At 43.9% G+C, this 19,844-nt stretch overlaps 2 long non-coding RNA genes across 2 annotated transcripts; both read right to left on the bottom strand.

Moving 5' to 3' along the window:
* Positions 1-1,170: 1,170 nt before the first annotated feature.
* LOC146758494 (uncharacterized) lies at positions 1,171-8,007 on the bottom strand. Its single transcript, XR_014934513.1, has 2 exons — positions 3,317-8,007; positions 1,171-2,286 (listed from the first exon to the last, which is right to left on the bottom strand). It is a non-coding gene; the product is annotated as an uncharacterized LOC146758494 (long non-coding RNA).
* An 8,048-nt stretch (positions 8,008-16,055) lies between these two features.
* On the bottom strand, positions 16,056-19,835 carry LOC146758493 (uncharacterized). The gene is made up of 3 exons (XR_014934494.1): positions 19,722-19,835; positions 17,612-17,672; positions 16,056-16,641 (listed from the first exon to the last, which is right to left on the bottom strand). It is a non-coding gene; the product is annotated as an uncharacterized LOC146758493 (long non-coding RNA).
* Between the last annotated feature and the right edge of the window lie 9 nt (positions 19,836-19,844).

The following is a 19,844-nucleotide window of genomic DNA, read 5'->3' as shown; positions in this document are numbered from 1 at the left end:
GCCAACATATGCTCAACAGCTGAGTTGATGGAAGGCTGAAAAAGATAATTTCCTGAAGTCAGAGCATATACATTCATAACGCTGAGATTACACTAATCTTGATTTGTTTTATTTAAATTTTCCTGGGTTGTTTTTTTTTCCCCCATGCCTGAAGTGAGACGGGATATAAATGCCAAAGACCACACTGCACCACGTGTTTTCAGGAAGTCCCTGCTGAAATCACAGGGCAGTCCTGCTTTCAAAGTGACTGTGAGTTGCCCTAGCATGTGCTTGGATTGCAGCATTTGCTGATGGATCTCGTAAAACTCTCTTTGGTACTTGTTTGAACGAAGACAGAAAGAGGCTTCCAGCTGTCCCACCATGACCTGTACAAGAGTGATGGAAGAGCAGTGCAGGATCCTTTTGTCTACCAGAATCAGTTTGCTTGCCTCAGAAAATGTTCTCCCTGTATGTAAATATTCTTGAATTCAAGAATATTTAAGAGCTTGTTCATTCCAACACTGAAATCCTGGTGACCTCAGAGGGTTTTTGTGCAACTCAAGGGAACACACAAAGCCCTAGCATAGAGATGGCATGGCCAGAAAGAACATGCACAGTAACGTAAACATTATAAATCTACAAAGCTCTAAAAACTATGTTTGAATTTGTAACTGAAGTACCAAATCAGTTTTTTTCCGTTTCGGTAAAAAGCTGAAAATTAATTGTTTGAAATATTCCTCCAGGCCAGTATTTATCTTAAACAAACATGAGATTCGCACTGTCAAACTTCAGACATCTGCCTTCAGGCTGATCATTTAGTTTCCTTTTCTAGATAACGGAAGGGAACAAAATAGCATTCAGATGTGGTGCTTTGTAAGTTCATCTCTGCTTTAGCCCGCCTGTCTAGGGCTAGATATCCAAATGGCAGATACTTCAGATCAGCAGGTAAGCACTAAATCATAGAATGGCTTAGGTTGGAAGGGAACTTTAAAATCATTCAGCCTCAACCTTTCTGCTGCAGACAGGGCTGCCCCCCAGTAGCTCAGGATGCCCAGGGCCACATCCAACCTGGCCTTGAATGCCTCCAGGGATGGGGTACCCACAGCTTCAATGCGCAACCTCTGTCAGTGCCTCGCTATCTTCTGAGTAGAGATTTCTTTTCCTAACGTGTTACTAATTTTCCCCATATTCTTTGTTTGTTTTTAAGAGTTTAACACCGTTTATTTTCAGAGAATGAAACAGAGAAAGAACAGGTTATCCAGGGCCCCATCCAACCTGGTCTTGAACACCAACACAGGGATGGGGCATCCACAGCCTTCCGGAACGGTCACTTCTAGCCCCTCACCACTCTTGTTGCTCATCCCCTTCCACACACCATCTTGTCACTGCTCAGAGACCCTGGCTGGTCTCTTGTTGTATACCGCTGCACTGTAACCTATATTTATCTTTGCATTCATTCTGTTTTCAGCTGTGCTCAGCTCTTGCGTGTGTCTCCTATTTATTTATGTTTTTTCTGTTGCAGCCTTTGTTTGCTCAATTCTTTTGATCTCACACGTCTGGATATAAGCACTCCCTCAGACGCTGTGCTTGGATGGCCGGAGGAAGGATCACTCTTTGCAAATACACCTCATGTCTATCTCGGATGGCAGGGACAGCCACTTTCACGAGGCCAAGTTTTCTCCTCTGTTTCTGGGGTAGCAAGAAGTGATAAGGCTTCTTGTTGCTGCACAGAGGAAGGCACCGGAGGGTGTGAGTTCTGCACTGGTGCGGTCCTGTGGGCCTGTAGTAGGGATGAGATATGTGGGAGACAGGGAAGTTACACGGACTTTCTTGGTTCTGCTCTCCCTTCCCAGCAGCAAGGTGAGGTCCCTTATGGCCTCTACGCACTGGCTTAGGGTGAGAGGGGAGCCCAGTCTGGCCAGGAGCAGCCAGGCAGAGCTGTATGTGTATTTATGGGGCTTTCCCAGCCATACAAACTCTGCTGTTGCACACTTAAGGTTTCAAGTACAGTATCTCCAGGAAAGATGACCTCCTAGTTTCTTCAGAAGAAACAGAATGTCAGATGTGACTAAAAGCTCACCCCCCAAAATATTACCTGATTCCTTCTGATACGATATTAAATGTTTATCAGAAACAATATTATAAGTTTCATTTATGTGCCTCTTCCTGCAGAGAAGCTTAAAGTGAGAACCGTTTTTGTTAAGAATATCTTACATGCCTCAAGTTGCAGTCCCAGTCCATATCCCGGTGAGAAAAGTCCCTCCACATGCATGTCTGCTTCCATAAACTGTGGATCTGGCCCTGGTGCTATAAAAGATAAATTTCAGTTCTGGAGCAATTATAATGTATGTCGTCTCTGGGGAGATCCTGGATGTTTTGTTTACCAGGGTACAAATTTCCCAGGTAGGACTGCTGCAGAAATGCCCCTGAGCTACAGGAGTAGCTTTGTGCCATTTGTGCCATTTGTGTCAGGAGGCTTTGTGTCACTGTCCTGAATGAAACGTCACTCAACTATCACATATGGGATCCATAGGGCAGTATGGTAGGAAGATGCATCACTTGCCCGTGGTGCCTCAGCTCTCCTCAAGAGTAATTTAATCACTGTTCTGCTCTTATTAACATGCTGCCATTCAGGCTTTCCCCAAGCACCTTGTCAGTGGAGGGCAAGTGCAGTGCAGATTTGCTCCTTTCACTTAATTTTTACGGTTTCTTCTTGTATAAACACGTTTCAAGGAGTTTTTCAAAAGCTGCATAATTCAAGACAGCTTTTGGCATGATGATAAGAACGAAAAGAGAGCAGAACAGAACCCTTCTCTCTGATTTCAGAATGAGGGAGTAAAAAGTATCCCAGACATCTGCGATGGGAAGTTCCAGAGAAGACTTCTTAGCAGGCCCCTATCTACAGAAACAGTGAGACAAATGAGCCAGTATGAAGTGCTATGAAAAGCCGTGTACTCCAGCCTGTACCTTTCAGAGGCTTAGATACTGAAGAAAAAAAAAGACCCAACAAGATAACAAAAAGGAAAGAAAAAAACCACAAAACGCCTCTTTCTAAGCCTAGAGATTGCTAGGAATTTTCTGTTGGGGATGATCTGCCACACAGGAAAGGGCACTCTTTACAAAACCAACATTTTTTCTGATGGAAATCTCTGATTTTATAGGGAAAAACAAAATTGCTGGGGAAATTTTCATGAAATTTTTAATTGGAGGGCATTTATTTAGTTAGTTGGAGAGACTGTTTTGAACTCAACCGGAACATTTAATGATTAGTTCTTTAAGACTACACTGCCAAAACGCAGCCATGCTGTGCTGTCTGAGATGCGTGGCTGTATCTCACCTGGCTTCCAGCTGCTGTCCCACACAGGCGCTGCTCTGCCACAGCCCTGCATCTCATCCATCAGCTCTGTGTGGATGTCTTTGGGTGCTTTGCAGCATCACACTGGCCTTGGAGGGTGCAGCTGACCCAGCCATCCCTTTACAACCTCTCTGAGGCTCGGAACTGAAACTCATTCACTCGGCCACGTTCTGTGGAAGTCAAAGGTGAAATGAGATGAATGTGGTGTGCATCTGGCTGTTGTGCTGCACTAGTCTGCCTGGTTTCCCGTTTACCTGCTTCACTAACTGCCTGATCTGGTTTGGGAGCCCTGTGTAACTAGCTTAGGCTCTGCCATGAGAACAACCTACAGAATTAGCTTTACATACATTTCACAAGCTCTGGATGGAGAATTCAGAGCAAAACTATACAGGTACCTGGACAGGATCCCAGATCTTTGGGGAGGGCTGTGGGGAAGATTTCAGCAAGGTTTTTTCTGCTTGGGAAGTGATAGACTCTATATTGTATCCGGTATGCATGTCCTTCTTACAAATGCTCTTGCATTAAGTAAGTATAACCATCCACCATAACCCACCACATGGTATGAATCTATAGGTAAGTAAAATTTGCGATGGTTCAAATGAAGCCTGAAGGATTCATTGTGGAAGGTCCAGAAGCCCATTATGACTTCAAACACGTGTGAATGAAGATCTGCATAGGAAAACCAATGGCTTCCTCCAGCTCTTTAAGAAAATGATCATATCTCGCCGTATTAACAGTAGGGGTGTAAGTGTTTTACAACTCCATTACTATATCTCATAGAGCTTGATCGTTTTTAGGCACAATGCTGCAATAAGAAGTCATTATGTTGTGTCTGAATTTCAGCATTAAGGAGCACAGTGCTCTTTGGTCAGGGACATGCACCAACTGGAGCTGTTTAGCTGAATTGTTTCTTAAATTCTTACACGGCCAAAATGAATTACGATAAAATTGACAGGCCAGCAAAAAGAATATTAAGCTTGTGTTAATTTTCCTAACGTGGGAATGGAATATTAATTTATAATCACATTAAAAGCCAAATCACCTACAGCAAGCACCAGGAAGCTGTCGGTAATTGAGACTTTTTGTTTTCCACTCGAGGCACTGTATGGTGAGACGCTCTACAAATTGCACATAGCCATGCGTTGTACTGAAAGCAGGTAATGCTGGATGTGGGGAAAGTTGTACGTGCACTTGCAGAGATACGAGCCAAATCCTGCAGACTGCAGGCTCTTACTTCAGACCCAAAGCCACATAACAACCACCCACAACCATGCTTGCAAGATAAGGCCATGCACCACACTGTCCCCTCGTGTTAGAGAGATTACTTTTTTTTTCTACACCTTTTGCAAAATTTCTGCAGAGCTTTCTTTTTGCCTTTGGAAGAAAAAAGAGAAAAGGGGGGTGTGAGGGGGTCCGAATTTCAGTATTTACGGCAAATCTCTAAGGAAACTCCCATCTAAATTACGCAAACCATCAAGTTTATGGTTATGGCTTTAGAATGCAGTTACTGTCTAATTCTGTTCATGCTTCAGCCTAAGCTATAGGAAAGAGGCTGAGCCATATTATAATTGGATTGGAAATACAGTGTGCCCCATGTAGAGATTGCAGTCCTCTCCCAGGACTGGATGGCAGGTGGATTTGGATAGAAGCAAGTAGGCTGTCACCAATATATAAGTTTTTTCCAATTAACCTTTTATTTAAAATACCGTTATTGACTCACTTCTAAAAGAAAATTGGCTTGAAAATGTTAAAATATGCAGAAGGAATAAACATCAATATCCCTGAATTTTCCCTCAAATCAGTTCCCTGAATTTTAAATTTAAATTTTGCTGTCCAGAATGATTTTCCAAAATTGACCAAAATCTTGAAAATATTCTCCTTGCTTCTCTATTTTTTTGTTGAAAAAAAGAAGACCGTGCACACATGGTACGTGTTTGTATTCCTAATACTTTCTATGGATAAATATCCACTAAATTTTCTTCTGCCCTCTTCTCCATTCATACAAATGCCTACTACCTGACTGATTACCTACCAAACATTTTTTTTTCTATCAGCTTGATATTTGTACTGCATAATCATAGTCTGTTTAATTCTGGCACAAGGATCGGCTGTAATTCCCATCTCTAATCTCTCTGTCATATTATGGAGCTTGTATCTACATATGGGTTCACATGTCTTCTGATCACACACCTGTCTCTAGCAGAGCAGCTTGGGTTCACTGTGTTGGGGCATCTTGCAGTCAGTGTTCCAAAAGTTTCTGAGTAATTTTATACATAGCATGAGTTTTGGCAGTGTTGTTTCTTCTACAGAAGGGGAAGTCAGCAGGGGCATTACTGAGAGCTTCACGCTCCAGAGAAACCACGGAAGACATGCAGTCCACAAGATACTTCACAAAGGTAATGTTCACTTGAACAAAGAGAACGTTCAATTTGTGTTGCTAGCATCAGCCTCTACCAGAAATGGACACTTAATAAGTTCACTTGGAACTCATTAATTTTAAATACAAAACAAGAAGTGTTGCAACATGTGCTTATTAAAAGCCTCAAGTTTAGCAACACTTTTCCTCAGAGATGAGTTCCCCTGTCAACTCCCTCATGACTGTACAGAAAATTAGCAACAATAAATAAAAATACGTTGCTTGGTCTAACAAGCCTAACAAGTTGGAAATTATAGTGCAAAGAGCAAACTCAGAACTGAAGTTTCCCGGTGTTCTAATGGGGCCTTCTGAGACTATTAGAGATGGAGCTGTTGCAGGAGATCTAAATGTTCCTCTGGAGAGAAGCTGCTTAGAAGTAGAAAATCAGAGCATGTCTAGAGGTAAAGAAAGGAAGGAACAATGCATTTACAAAGTGAGCCCATGATGTGCCCCGTCATGGAAAAGGGTCAAGGTGCTGATGCCCAGCATTACATTTGCAGCCCTAGCTTGAATGAAGTTTCATTACAGTCAGTATAGGGCATACAGAACAGGTTGTCTCCACATACATATGCTCCTGGAAGGAGGCAGAGGAGGACAGCAAAGCTGCCTGAGCAAAGCTCCCCTCCTGCTCTCCTTGCTGCTGCAGCAAAAGCTAGCCAAGGCTCTGTTAAAGGGACAGAACTCCCTGTCACAGACCCAATGTTATCATCTCTTTGAGAATAATAGAATCATAGAATTACTCAGGTTGGAAAAGACCTTAAAGATCATCCAAAGTCCAACCGCAGCCTAACTGTAGTACCCTAACTCTAACAACCCTCTGATAAATCATATCTCTGAGCACCACATCCAAACGGCTCTTAAACACATCCAGGGACAGTGACTCAGCCACCTCCCTGGGGAGCCTATTGCAGTGTTCAACTACCCTTTCTGTAAAGAAGTGTTTCCTAACATCCAACCTAAACTTACCTTGGCACAACTTGAGGCCGTTTCCCCTTGTCCTGTCACCTGTCAACAGTGAGAGGACACTTGCCCCGCTCTCACTGTAAGCACCTCTCAGATACTGGCAGAGAGCGATAAGATCTCCCCTCAGCCTCCTTTTCCCCAGACTGAACAGCCCCAACTCCCTCAGCCTCTCCTCATAGGGCTGATTCTCCAAGCCCCTCACAGGCCTCATTGCCCTTCTCTGGACCTGCTCCAGTACCTCCATGTCCTTTTTGTACTGAGGTGCCCAAAACTGAACACAGTTCTCGAGGTGAGGCCTCACCAATGCCGAGTACAGGGGCAGGATGACTTCCCTAGTCCTGCTCACCACACCATTCCTGAAACAAGCCAGGATGCCATTGGCCTTCTTGGCCACCTGTGCACACTGCTGGCTCATATTCAGCCCACTGTCCATCAGCACACCGAGGTCCCTTTCCATCAGGCAGCTTTCCAGCCACACCTCCCCAAGCCTGTAGGGTTGCCTGGGGTTGTTGTGACCAAAATGCAGGACCCAACACTTGGCCCTATTGAAACTCATGCCGTTAACCTTGGCCCATCAATCCAGTCTATCCAGGTCCCTCTGTAGTGCCCTTCTTCCCTCTGGCAGATCAACACTCCCTCCCAACTTGGGGTCATCTGCAAGCTTACTGAGGGTGCACTCAATCCCCTCATCAAGATCATCAATGAAGATGTTAAACAGAAGCGGTTCCAGCACTGAGCCCTGGGGGATGCCGTTCATGACTGGCTGCCAACTAGATTAAACTCCATTGGGCCAGGCCATCCAGCCACTGCTTCACCCAGCAGGGTGTATGCCCATCCAGACCATGGGCAGCCAGCTTCTCCATGAGAATGTTATGGGGGACATTGTCAAAGGCCTTACCGAAGTCCAGGTAGATCACATCGACAGCCTTACCCTCATCCACTAAGCAGGTCACCTTGTCATAGAATGAAATTAGGTTTGTCAGACAGGATCTACCATTCATAAACCCATGCTGACTGGGCCTGATCCCCTGGTTGACCTTTAATTAGTCCATGATGGCTCCCGAGATTACTCATTTCATAACCTTCCCGGGCACCAAAGTGAGACTGATATGCCTATAGCTACCAGGATCATCTTTCCAGCCCTTCCTGAAGGTGGGCATCATATTTGCCAGCCTCCGAGCTGCCAGGACATCCCCGGTTAGCCAGGACTACCAAAAAATGTTGGAGAGTGGTTTGGCAACCACATCCGCCAACTCCCTCAGCACTCTAGGGTGCAAATCCATCCGGCCCCATGGACTTGTAAAGAATCCAGCCTTCAGAGTAGATCCAAAACCATCTCAACATGGATCATGCAGGGCTTATTCTGTTCCCCGTCCCCATCTACCAGTGCAGGGAGCTGTGTACCCAGGGATTAACAAGTCTTACTATTGAAGACTGAGGCAAAAATGTCATTAAGTACCTCAGCCTTATCCCAATCCTTGGTGACCAAGGTGCCCTTGGAACCCACAAGGGATGGAGATTGTCCCTAGCCTTCCTCTTGCTGTTGATGTGTTTATAAAAATATTTACTGTTCTCCTTTACCTTAGCGGCCAAGCTCAGTTCTAGCTGCGCTTTGGATTTTCTAATTTTCTCCCTGCGCAGCTTCACTACTACACAACTGCAGTCATCATAAGTAGCTGGCCCACTCTTCCAGAGGCCGTAAACTTTCCTTTTGTTCTTGAGATCCAGCCAAAGGTCTCTGTTCAGCCAATCTGGCCTCCTTGCCCGTCAACTCGTCTGCCATGACTTGGGGATGGTCAGCTCCTTCACCTTTAAAACAATTTCCTCAAAGTATTCCCAGCCTTCCTGGGCTCCCACGCTCTCCAAAGTTACCTCCCAAGGGACCCTCTCAACCATGGTCCTGAAGAGGTTGAAGTCAGCTCTCTGGAAGTCCAAGGTGGCAGTTCTGCTGACTCCCCTCCATGGTTCAACAAGGATCAAGAAATCTAGCATCTTGTGATCACTTTGCTCCAGACGGCCTCCAGCTTTTACATCCCCCACCAGACCTCCTCTGTTAACAAACAGCAGGTCTAGGATTTTGCTTATCAGCTCCCTCACCAGCTGTGTCACACACTCTCCAGGAACTGTTCCTTGTCAGCTGTATTATAATTCCAGCACATGTCTGGGAAGTTGAAGTCCCCCATCAGAACATGGGGGAGTGACCTTGAGACCTCATCCAACTGTTTATAAAGCATCTTGTCCACCTCTTCATACCGGGTGGGCGGCCTGTAGCAGACTCCCACAATAACGTCAGTCTTGTTGGCCTTAGCTTATATTCTGAGCCATAAGTTCTCAACCCTATCATCACCGTCATTGATTTCCTCACATTCACAGACTTTTTTAGCATAGAGAGCTACACCACTGACTTTCCTACCTAGCCTGTCTCTTTTGAAAAGCTGATAGCCCTCAATCACAGCACTCCAGCTGTGGGGGTTGGTCCACCATGTTTCCGTGATGGCAACTATATCGAAACTACCCAAACACACAATGGCCTCCAGCTCCTCTTGTTTATTACCCATGCTGCATGCATTAGTGCACAGGCACCTGAGCTTGGCCTCCTTGTGAGTGGCAGTAACCCTAATACCCTCATGACCACTCTCAGGTATTTCCACAGCCACCAACCTCACACCAGCCCTCATGTTCTTCCTACAAAGGGGTAGAGAACAACCTCTGTTCCATATCTGCCATGTCTGCAGTCACACCGTTGGTATCAGTGTAGCCTACACATCACTGCTGTCCCAGCCTTGGGACTACTCTCCTCTCCTGTGCTCATATGCCTCGTAAACTGCTGCTCAGTCCTGAAACACAGCCCTTAACCTCAGTGTTCCCAATAAAACCTCTCCCCTAGCCTGTAGGCCCCCAGCAGCCCAGCCTCACAGAGACAGTTCCCAACTTTTCCACTTGGTCTCTCCTGCCCGTGTCTAGATCCCCACCCCAGCAGGTGCCCTTATTTTAGTGGTGTTTCACAGACTGCTCTTGCAGCTCCTGAACTTCCACTTGCCACAGACTGTTCCCCTGGCTTTCTGGGGACAGATGGTTGAAGAGCATCTTCTCCTAGGTGATGTGATATTTCTCCATCTCGTTCTGCAGTTCACAGTAGTCCCAGCCCTGCTCTTCAGCTCTGCTCAGTGGATATACAATCTCCCATTCCCAGTGTCATACCCTCTGCCCCATCCCAAAGCTTCAACCAGTTCCCTGAAATACCACCCCTCCAAGTCCACCCACCTCAGCAGTGCACATTTCACCCACTGCCTTCATCAAACTGACTCCAGTAGCTGGCACTACTCCTTATGGCAGCCAGCAGCTCCTCATGAAGAAAAGGCTGGGATGGCATGTGGAAAAGACGTTTGTGGCACTGCACTGACTTCTGAGGAGTCCTGAATTCTTGTGAGAGGCTTAATTCAACACAGAACATATACTCTTCTTGTGGCTTTTGATTTCCAAGTCACTTAAATAATGAGGAAATGTGACAAACACATTTTCAGTTCATTCAGAATTATTTTTTAGATTGTTTTCATCTTGATTTTCCAGATCGTTGTTGGTTTGTTTGTTTTGTTCTTTTTTAATAGGCCAATTTGAGTCTTCATTTTTTTCTAAACAGCCACTCATCTCTCCTTGTGACATGGTATATCACCATGTCAGTACCATATGCTTGCTGTAGAAACCACCTCCAATAGCTCATATCTTCATAGCCCAGCCTCAGAAAGTCACACAAACCATAGCTCTTGATATGTCATCTATATAAACCTGCAAAAAAATCTGAGTTGCTTTTGCCAGGGCTTTTTTTGACTTCTTTATTCCTTAACGTGTAGATAAATGGATTTATCATTAGAGGCACCCCAGTGCAGAAAATGGAAAATAACCTTTTAAAGGATTTGAGGCTGTAAGTTTTTGGTATGGAATATGTAAAAGGGTCTGGTAACATGAAAGGAATACAGGAATGCTGTCAGGGCATGCAAGGATGCATCAGGGAAGGCTAAGGCCCGCTTGGAATTTAACTTGTCAAGAGAAGTCAAGAAAAACAAGGACTTCTTTAAGTATATAAACAGCAAAAAGACAGCTAGGGCCTGATGCTGAGTCAGTTGAGTGCCCTAATGACAAAGGATACTCAGAAGACAGAATTACTGAATGCCGCCTTTTCCTCAGCCTGTACTTTTGGAAGTCACACTGGCAATCCCAGGCACTGCAGTTAATAGAGAGAGTCAGGAGAAAAGAAGACTACGCCATGGTTGAGGAGGTTCTGGTCAGAGATCATCTAGGCAAACCAGAGGCACACAAATCCATGAACTTCAACGGGATGCACTCACATGTGCTGAGGGAGCTGGCAGAAGTGACTGCCAAACCACTCTCTATCAATTTTCAGAAAGGTCACAGAGAACAAGAGAGTCGCCTGAAGACTTGAAAAAAGCCAGTGTTACTCCAGTCTTCAAAAATGTTAAGAACTTGGGCCCAGGTAACTACAGGCCAGTCAGCCTCACCTCTGTCCTTGGGAAGGCAAAGGAACAATTTATTCTCTATGCTTATCTCCAAGCTCCTGGAAGAAGATTATCAGGAGTGGTCAACATGGATTCACTGAGAGGACATAATGCATAACCGGTCTGGTGGTCTTCTATTTGTTGGAGCACATCCAGAGGAGGGCCACAAAAACAGCCCAAGGGATAGAAATCTCCCCTACGAGGACAGGCTGAGAGACCTGGGGCTCCTCAGACTTGAAGAAGGCTCCAAGGAAACCTGATAGCAGCCTTTCAATATATAAGGGGGAGCTATAAGAAAGAAGGGGACAGACTCTTTAGCAGGGTCTGTTGTGACAGGACAAGGAGAAATAGTTTCAAACTAGAACAAGGGACATTTAGATTGGACATGAGGAAAAAGTTCTTCATGGTAAGGGTAGTGAAGTACTGGAACAAGTTGCCCAGAGATGGGCTCGAAGCTCCATCCCTTGAGATTTTCAAGTTCAGTTGATCAGTCTATACAGGACTCCGAGCAACCTGATCTGGCTGTAGATATTCCTGTTCATTGCGGGGGATTTGGATTACATGATCTTTAAGGGACTTTTCCAACTCAAACGACTATATGACAACTAAGATTCTCATGACTAATTGGAGAGATGAGGTTAGAGCACTGGATGCTGTCTACCTTGATATCAACAAAACTTCTGACACCGTTTCCCATGACATCTTCATAGCTGAGCTTAGGAAGTGCGGGACAGAGGAATGGACAGCGAGGTGAACTGAGAATTGGCTGGCTGGCAGAGCTCAGAGAGCTGTGATCACTGGCACGGTGTCTAGTTAGAGGCCTGAGGATAGCAGTGTTCCCAGGGGTTCATAGTGCATCCGCTCTTGTTTAACATATTCATTAACTCTATGGATGAAGGGGTAGAGTACACCCTCCACAAGTTTGCTGATGATACAAAGCTGGGAGGAGTGGCTGACACACCAGAAGGCTGTGCTGCATTCAGTGTGACCAGGGCGGACTGGAGAGTTAGAAGAAGAACCATATGAGATTCAGTAAAGGCGAGAGTAGAGTCCTGCACCTGGGGAGTAATAACTGCATGCATCAGTAGAGATTAGGGGCTGACCTGATGGAAAGGAGCTTTGCATAGAGGGACCTAGATGTTCTGGTGGAAAACAGGGTGATCATGAGCCAGCACTGGGCCCTTGTGCCCAAAAGGCCAGTGGGAATCTGGAATGCATATAAGGACATCATGGCCAGCAGGCTGATGGAGATGATCCTCCCCCTCTGCATGCCCTGGTGAGACCACATATGGAGTAATGTGTCTGGTTCTGGGCTCCTCAGTTCAAGAAAGACAGGGAACTACTCAAGAGCGTACAGCAGAAGGCTACAAAGATTATTAGGGGCCTATAGCATCTCCCTTATGAGGAATGGCTGAGAGACCATGTTTGGACCAGAGAAGAGAAGACTGAGAGGGATCTTATGAACACTGACAGATACCTAAAGGGTAAGGGTTAAGAGCACAAGGTGGTACCCAGTGACAGGATAGGGAACAGGCTCAACCTGCAACACAGGAAATTCCATCTGAACGTTAGGAAAAAACTTCTTTCCTTGGAGGGTCACAGAGCACTGGAACATACTGCCCAGATAGGCGGTGGAGCCTCCTCCACTGGAGATATTCAAAACCCAGGTGCAAACTTTCAATTCAAACTACTCTCAGGAACATTCTGAAGTAGGAGGGTTGGACTAGGTCATGGCTGCTCAACCTTTGGGCTACCTTGGGCCGCGCAGAGTGAAGAGGAATTGTCTTAGGCCACATATAAAATATACAGTATATTTAATGTACATTAGACACAAAACTTATTTTTAAGATCTTTTATAAGAACAGTGAGAAAAAGAGAGTAATAAAAATTTAAAACTAGCAAGGTGGACATGTATGGACTAGACAATCTTCGGAGGTCCCTATCAACCCCTGTGATTCTAGCATTCCTTCATATTCTGGTTTATTTTGATTACCCTTCCATCTAGTGGTGTTTAGTGGTATCATTTCTCTTTCTATGTTTGGAGGATTTCACTTTTTGGTTGTAGTTTCTGTGTTTCCACACATGCTTATCTCTTTTTACTTTTCACAGCTTAACAAGCAGATGCAAAGCTGTGCTAGTGCTAGTCTCCCCATAAATTCAACCATCCTTCAGGCATTTCCACAAAGATATCTGAAAAGCTGTCAGAGAAATCACAAACATATGCAGGTAGACATTGCCTTTTAAAGATACCTAGCCTGATCACTGTAGTCATTTTTCCATCCGGAAGGGAAGTGTAGACTAGTGCTTGTTTTTAGCTGCCTACCCACTGCATTTCCCTTATTACAATGTTTTTGCTGGCAAAACATGAGTTTTCATAGAATCATAGAACCACTTGAGTTGGAAGGGACCCCATGAATCACCAAGTTCCAACCCCACTGCCACAGGCAGAGCCACCAACCTCCAGATCTGGTACTAGAACAGGTTATCCAGGGCCCCATCCAACCTGGTCTTGAACACCTACAGGGATGGAGCATCCACAGCCTTCCGGAACGGCCGCTTCTAGCCCCTCACCACTCTCTCTGTAAAGAATTTTCCCCTGACATCCAGCCTAACCCTTCCCTCCTTGAGCTTAAAATGTTGTTTCTGCTTTGAGATAGCATTCACCGAAAGAAATTCAATGAATTCTTGGTCATGATTAAATGAATATTAAATAAATTTCATTTGGCCGCTGTCTGTTTCCTAGAGAGTACATGTATGAACATAAGAAATGACAGTGCCAAGAGGCATTTATTCATTAGCCTCTTTCTGCCTGACCCTGAAGACTAAGTAGTCTGAACCTTGACTAACAAACCATAGTATTAAATGCAAGGTAGAAAGTTGATATTAAAAAGCAGGACCTGGATCAATCTCACTTCTTTGTGATAACAGTTAAGAAAACAGTCAAACGATAGGGAAAAAATAAAAATAAAAAAAAGAACAGTAGAGTAGCATCTTCAGAGACTGAAATGGCTGGCATTCAGGTAGGCTGTCTGGCACTGAATGCAGGTCATAGTGAGTTCTAGACTTAAACTTAAATAAACTTAGACTTAAATACTGAGTTCTAGACCTGTATAGTGCAGTGGGAGCACTGACTACACAGAATGGTGATCATCCTAGAAATCTTTCACTCCAAAATAATCAAACTACATGCTGACAAGATACTAATTCCAACCAAAGCGTGAAGAAAAAGAATAGCTGTTTATGTACATTCAAGGTGGAAACAGTTGGACTCCGAACCTTGTGAAATGGAAGTCTGTTGAACTGTATTTCAACATTCCTGACCTTTCAGGTAAGAAACAATACTGGTCCGAAAACTGCGGTAGTTGGCCCAGGAATGAGACACGCTTTCCACAGTTTGAGTTGTCAGAAGTTAAGTATCAGGGTTTTGAATTAATACGACTTTAATAGGAAATTTCATATTAAACATGTGGAAAGAAATGTTCAGTCTCAAAAAGACATGCCATTGTAAGTATTCCAGATTTAAGTTACTAGATGGGTGTCTTCACGTAGCCTACACTGCTATAGTGCCTACTAATCTCTCTGTAGTGCCTGCAGGTGGTAAGTAACATCAGAGAGGAAGTGCTGACTTCTGAACTAACATCTAAATTCCTATTCTTACCAGTGGAAAGAAACAGACAATGTCGGTAAATGAATTTGCTCATACAGAGTAGACTTAGAAAACATGCTGAATGAATTAACAGTCCAAAGCGCTCTCTTCTCTCTGTAGACTAGAAATGGAGACAAAAACCGATGGCGTGAATAAAGCGTGATTGTGAAGCCAGGGATACTTTTCTCTGGTATATTAGAGAAGCCTAGTAAAGAGGCATACTCAGACTTTTGAGTTGAATGTCTCATTGCAACTCTACACATTCCATTTGAAAATTCACAGATAACAAATGTATTTATGTTGACTGAAGCAGACATTGGTGGCACGGCGGTAGATTGAACTTTCCCACCAATAGTCCATTATGTTTTCTTGCCATGTAACAGATGGCAGCAGAGGGGCACTCTGACAGAATGGTGTCTGACATGGTGTCTTAGTTTTAGCTGGGATGGATTTTTCTTCAGAGTCCCTGGAATGATGTTATGTTTTGGTTCTAGGAAAAAAAATGGTGTTAATAACACGCCAATTCTAAGTAGTGTTGTACTGAGCCAAGGCCGTCCTCAGTGAAGGGACTAAGGAGCTGGAAGGGAATGGAGTTAGGACAGCTGACTTAAACAGGCCAAAGGGGTATTCCATACTATACGACATCACGTGGTTTTGAAAAGAGTGAAAGTTCATCTGGCTCTTGTGCTGCTCAGCGGCTCAAGAAAGACAGGGAACTACTCAAGAGCGTACAGCAGAAGGCTACAAAGATTATTAGGGGCCTATAGCATCTCCCTTATGAGGAAAGGCTGAGTTTGGACTGGAGAAGAGAAGACTGAGAGGGATCTTATGAACATTGACTGATAGTCATAGTCACTATCAACATAGTCACATATCAAGAGCCATAGATATGCATACACATGCACATGTGCATTAACTTATTGTTACCAGCACAAGAACAGGCTGATGGCCACTGTCCCAGAGATTTAGAAGACAAACATTATATGTTATCAGAAGTATTAAAGTATACATATCAATTGTAAATCTCAGAGATATGAAACAAATATTAGATACATACTGATGTCTGTGCCCTCAAACATAACAAAACTAACCAAGGCCAACATATGCTCAACAGCTGAGTTGATGGAAGGCTGAAAAAGATAATTTCCTGAAGTCGGAGCATATACATTCATAACGCTGAGATTACACTAATCTTGATTTGTTTTATTTAAATTTTCCTGGGTTGTTTTTTTTTCCCCCATGCCTGAAGTGAGACGGGATATAAATGCCAAAGACCACACTGCACCACGTGTTTTCAGGAAGTCCCTGCTGAAATCACAGGGCAGTCCTGCTTTCAAAGTGACTGTGAGTTGCCCTAGCATGTGCTTGGATTGCAGCATTTGCTGATGGATCTCGTAAAACTCTCTTTGGTACTTGTTTGAACGAAGACAGAAAGAGGCTTCCAGCTGTCCCACCATGACCTGTACAAGAGTGATGGAAGAGCAGTGCAGGATCGGTTGCTGCATTTGAAACTTTTCTAGAAGGAAAGCCTCCCATATGGCGAAAAGGTTCTCTGTAAATAACAATAACAGCTTGGCTTCCGGTCCTGAAAATGCATCCTGTGATGCATGGTAGGCTGTTGTACACTGCCAAGCTTCACAAGGCTCAAGAAGACAGGAATCCAGCCCTGCAAGCACCAGCTGCAGTGTCAAGGTCAAGCCCAGAGGCATCACCTGCGCTTGTTCCAGACATCCTGTTTCCTCCCTGACTGCGATGTGCGCAGGATCTCCTGTGATGGAAATGTTATATCAAACATTGCTGCACATTTGCAAAACCGAGTTGTCAAGCTCACATTTTCAAAGCACCAATCTATCCTAATTCAGGCACGTGGTAAGCAAGCTCATTTTCAGAGGTACTGAGTACTTTACATCAGTTTACATCTGGAATGGATGTTCCAGATGCCTTCTTTTCTTTGCTTTGCTTTTTCTTTCTTTGCTTTTCCTTTTCTTTTTTCTTTTCATTTCCCCTCTCCTCTCCTATCACACCTCTGCTCTCCTCTCCTCTCTCCTTCTTTTTTCTTCTCCTCTCTCATCTCCTCTATTTATGACCATCTTGCACAGTCTCTGGATGCATATTGGCTCTGAAATCTATAGTGCTTTTTTTTTTTTTTTTTTTTTTCCTCAGAAACTTCCACTTAAAAATGTTTTTCTCAAGTACTTCAAAATGCCCCAAAACTGAAATTCTTGGATGGGACTGAATAATGTTTTAAAATGACATCGGTTTGGAATGAAAATAATGCAGTGATTTATACAGATTAAATATTTAAAGCTTTCTGTTGTTACTCATGCACATTTGTGGTATACTGTCTTTATAAACCAATGACATACGATATCATTATAAATAAAAGATATACTAATTGGGGATTTCTGTCAGGAGCTGATGGTACTAAAATCGTGTTTGCTTAAGGATTAAATATTTTCCCTTCGGGCTTGCCAATGATTTTAAACCTTCCTGATACCTGCCAGGGAAAAAAGAAGAAGATAAAAGGCCTCAGTTGAAAACACTGGACAGCTCTGAAGTGCTGTGGTGATATCGTTGCAAGTACTCCAATCTCAATTTTACACACGTGGCTATTCTCATTTGGGTCCATATGACTCATCACTACAGAAAGCTGAATGCATGCAATATGGGACTGCATCCTACCGGAGGACAATCATCTTACGCGCTTCAGAGCCATTTGAGATGCATTCAAACCTCACCTGCATGCCGTCCATTCATTCAGTTTTGCTTGGGCTGCTTCCAATAATCCAAATGTCTACACTGAAAAGGCAAAACAACAGATAAATACCCAAACTGAAAAGGCTAATAAAATTGTATAAGGAAACATGAATCATGCTTCATTGCACATTAAAATGAGCTCATTTAAATGACAAATGGTATATTCTTAGCATACTTGAACAGAGCATAAACCGCTGATGAAGTATCTGCGTTCTGACCCACCAAAACAAATCACAGTCCTTCCTCATTATGTGACCAAAAGTACTCTCTCTCTGATGTGTCTAAAACACAACATTTATCACCCACAGTTCAGGTAACGGGATCATCTTATCACACATGCGATGGGATCATCTTGTCGCACTCCCGGTCTCATTCTGTGACAGGAATAATTGCCATTTTGGTCACATGAAACACACGTGCTGGCATATACAAAGAAAAACATCCAGGCGTGCAGTCCTTTTGTCTACCAGAATCAGTTTGCTTGCCTCAGAAAATGTTCTCCCTGTATGTAAATATTCTTGAATTCAAGAATATTTAAGAGCTTGTTCATTCCAACACTGAAATCCTGGTGACCTCAGAGGGTTTTTGTGCAACTCAAGGGAACACACAAAGCCCTAGCATAGAGATGGCATGGCCAGAAAGAACATGCACAGTAACGTAAACATTATAAATCTACAAAGCTCTAAAAACTATGTTTGAATTTGTAACTGAAGTACCAAATCGGTTTTTTTCCGTTTCGGTAAAAAGCTGAAAATTAATTGTTTGAAATATTCCTCCAGGCCAGTATTTATCTTAAACAAACATGAGATTCACACTGTCAAACTTCAGACATCTGCCTTCAGGCTGATCATTTAGTTTCCTTTTCTAGATAACGGAAGGGAACAAAATAGCATTCAGATGTGGTGCTTTGTAAGTTCATCTCTGCTTTAGCCCGCCTGTCTAGGGCTAGATATCCAAATGGCAGATACTTCAGATCAGCAGGTAAGCACTAAATCATAGAATGGCTTAGGTTGGAAGGGAACTTTAAAATCATTCAGCCTCAACCTTCCTGCTGCAGACAGGGCTGCCCCCCAGTAGCTCAGGATGCCCAGGGCCACATCCAACCTGGCCTTGAATGCCTCCAGGGATGGGGTACCCACAGCTTCAATGCGCAACCTCTGTCAGTGCCTCGCTATCTTCTGAGTAGAGATTTCTTTTCCTAACGTGTTACTAATTTTCCCCATATTGTTTGTTTGTTTTTAAGAGTTTAACACCGTTTATTTTCAGAGAATGACTTTAATTTAGGTAAGGAGGGAGCTCTCAGTCAGCTCATTACCCTCCAGGCTGGAGTTTTACATGCACGGACCAAGCCCTGAATCTGTATCTCTGAAAATGTCAAGTACTTTCCAACAAACAAACAACACACACACACACACACACACACACACACAAAAATAAAAATAAAATTAGAAAATGATTTTCCTTATGTCAGCATCATAATCCACACACATCTTAAGGCACACGGTTTGCATGTTTGGTGAAGGAAAGTACTGATTAGACTTGAGGAGATAAGAATTTAACCTTTCTTGTGTAAAAGCACTATTGACTGTGATCTACAAGAAAAATCAAACTCACATAGCTGTATAAACAAGTCTCCGGTTTCAGTGAATGGCAGAAATACAACGAATGGAAGGAATGAAAAGATAGCTGACTATCCACATGAAATTGCTTTTGAGGATATCAAATGACAGTGATGTGAGTGAACAGGGCACATTTGCAACTCTTGCTCATGCTAATAGGGTTGCCCTGATAGGTGGTGGATGCCCCATGCCTGCAGACACCCGAGATCGGGCTGGATGTGGCTCTGAGCACCTGATGGAGCTGCAGGTGTTCCTGCTCACTGCAGGGCAGTTGGACCAGATGGGCTTTAAGCATTCCTTCCAACACAAACGGTTCTGTGAAGTGAGACACATCCTATACCTACAGGAAGTCCAGGATGACATTGTTGATTGAAACATAGAATCCATGATGTGTTAACTTTATAGGGATGTACTTATAAATAATATAAATAGATAATAGATTACATATATATATAAAGCTTTAGTATCATACCCAGGTTCGGTTGCTGCTGAGAGCTGGGCCCGCTCCCAGGGCCAGGCCGGGCCGCGGGGCCGGGCGGAGCCGCCGCCATGATGGGGGGGCTGGGACAGGGTCTGCAGTAGCAGGGGCTGTTCC

The sequence above is a fragment of the Coturnix japonica genome, chromosome 14, assembly GCF_054131305.1.
Source record: "Coturnix japonica strain WE chromosome 14, WE-NBRP24, whole genome shotgun sequence".
Taxonomy (NCBI): Eukaryota; Metazoa; Chordata; class Aves; order Galliformes; family Phasianidae; genus Coturnix; species Coturnix japonica.
The sequence above is the reverse complement of the archived record's forward strand: the minus strand, read 5'-3'. Positions and strand labels throughout refer to the sequence as shown.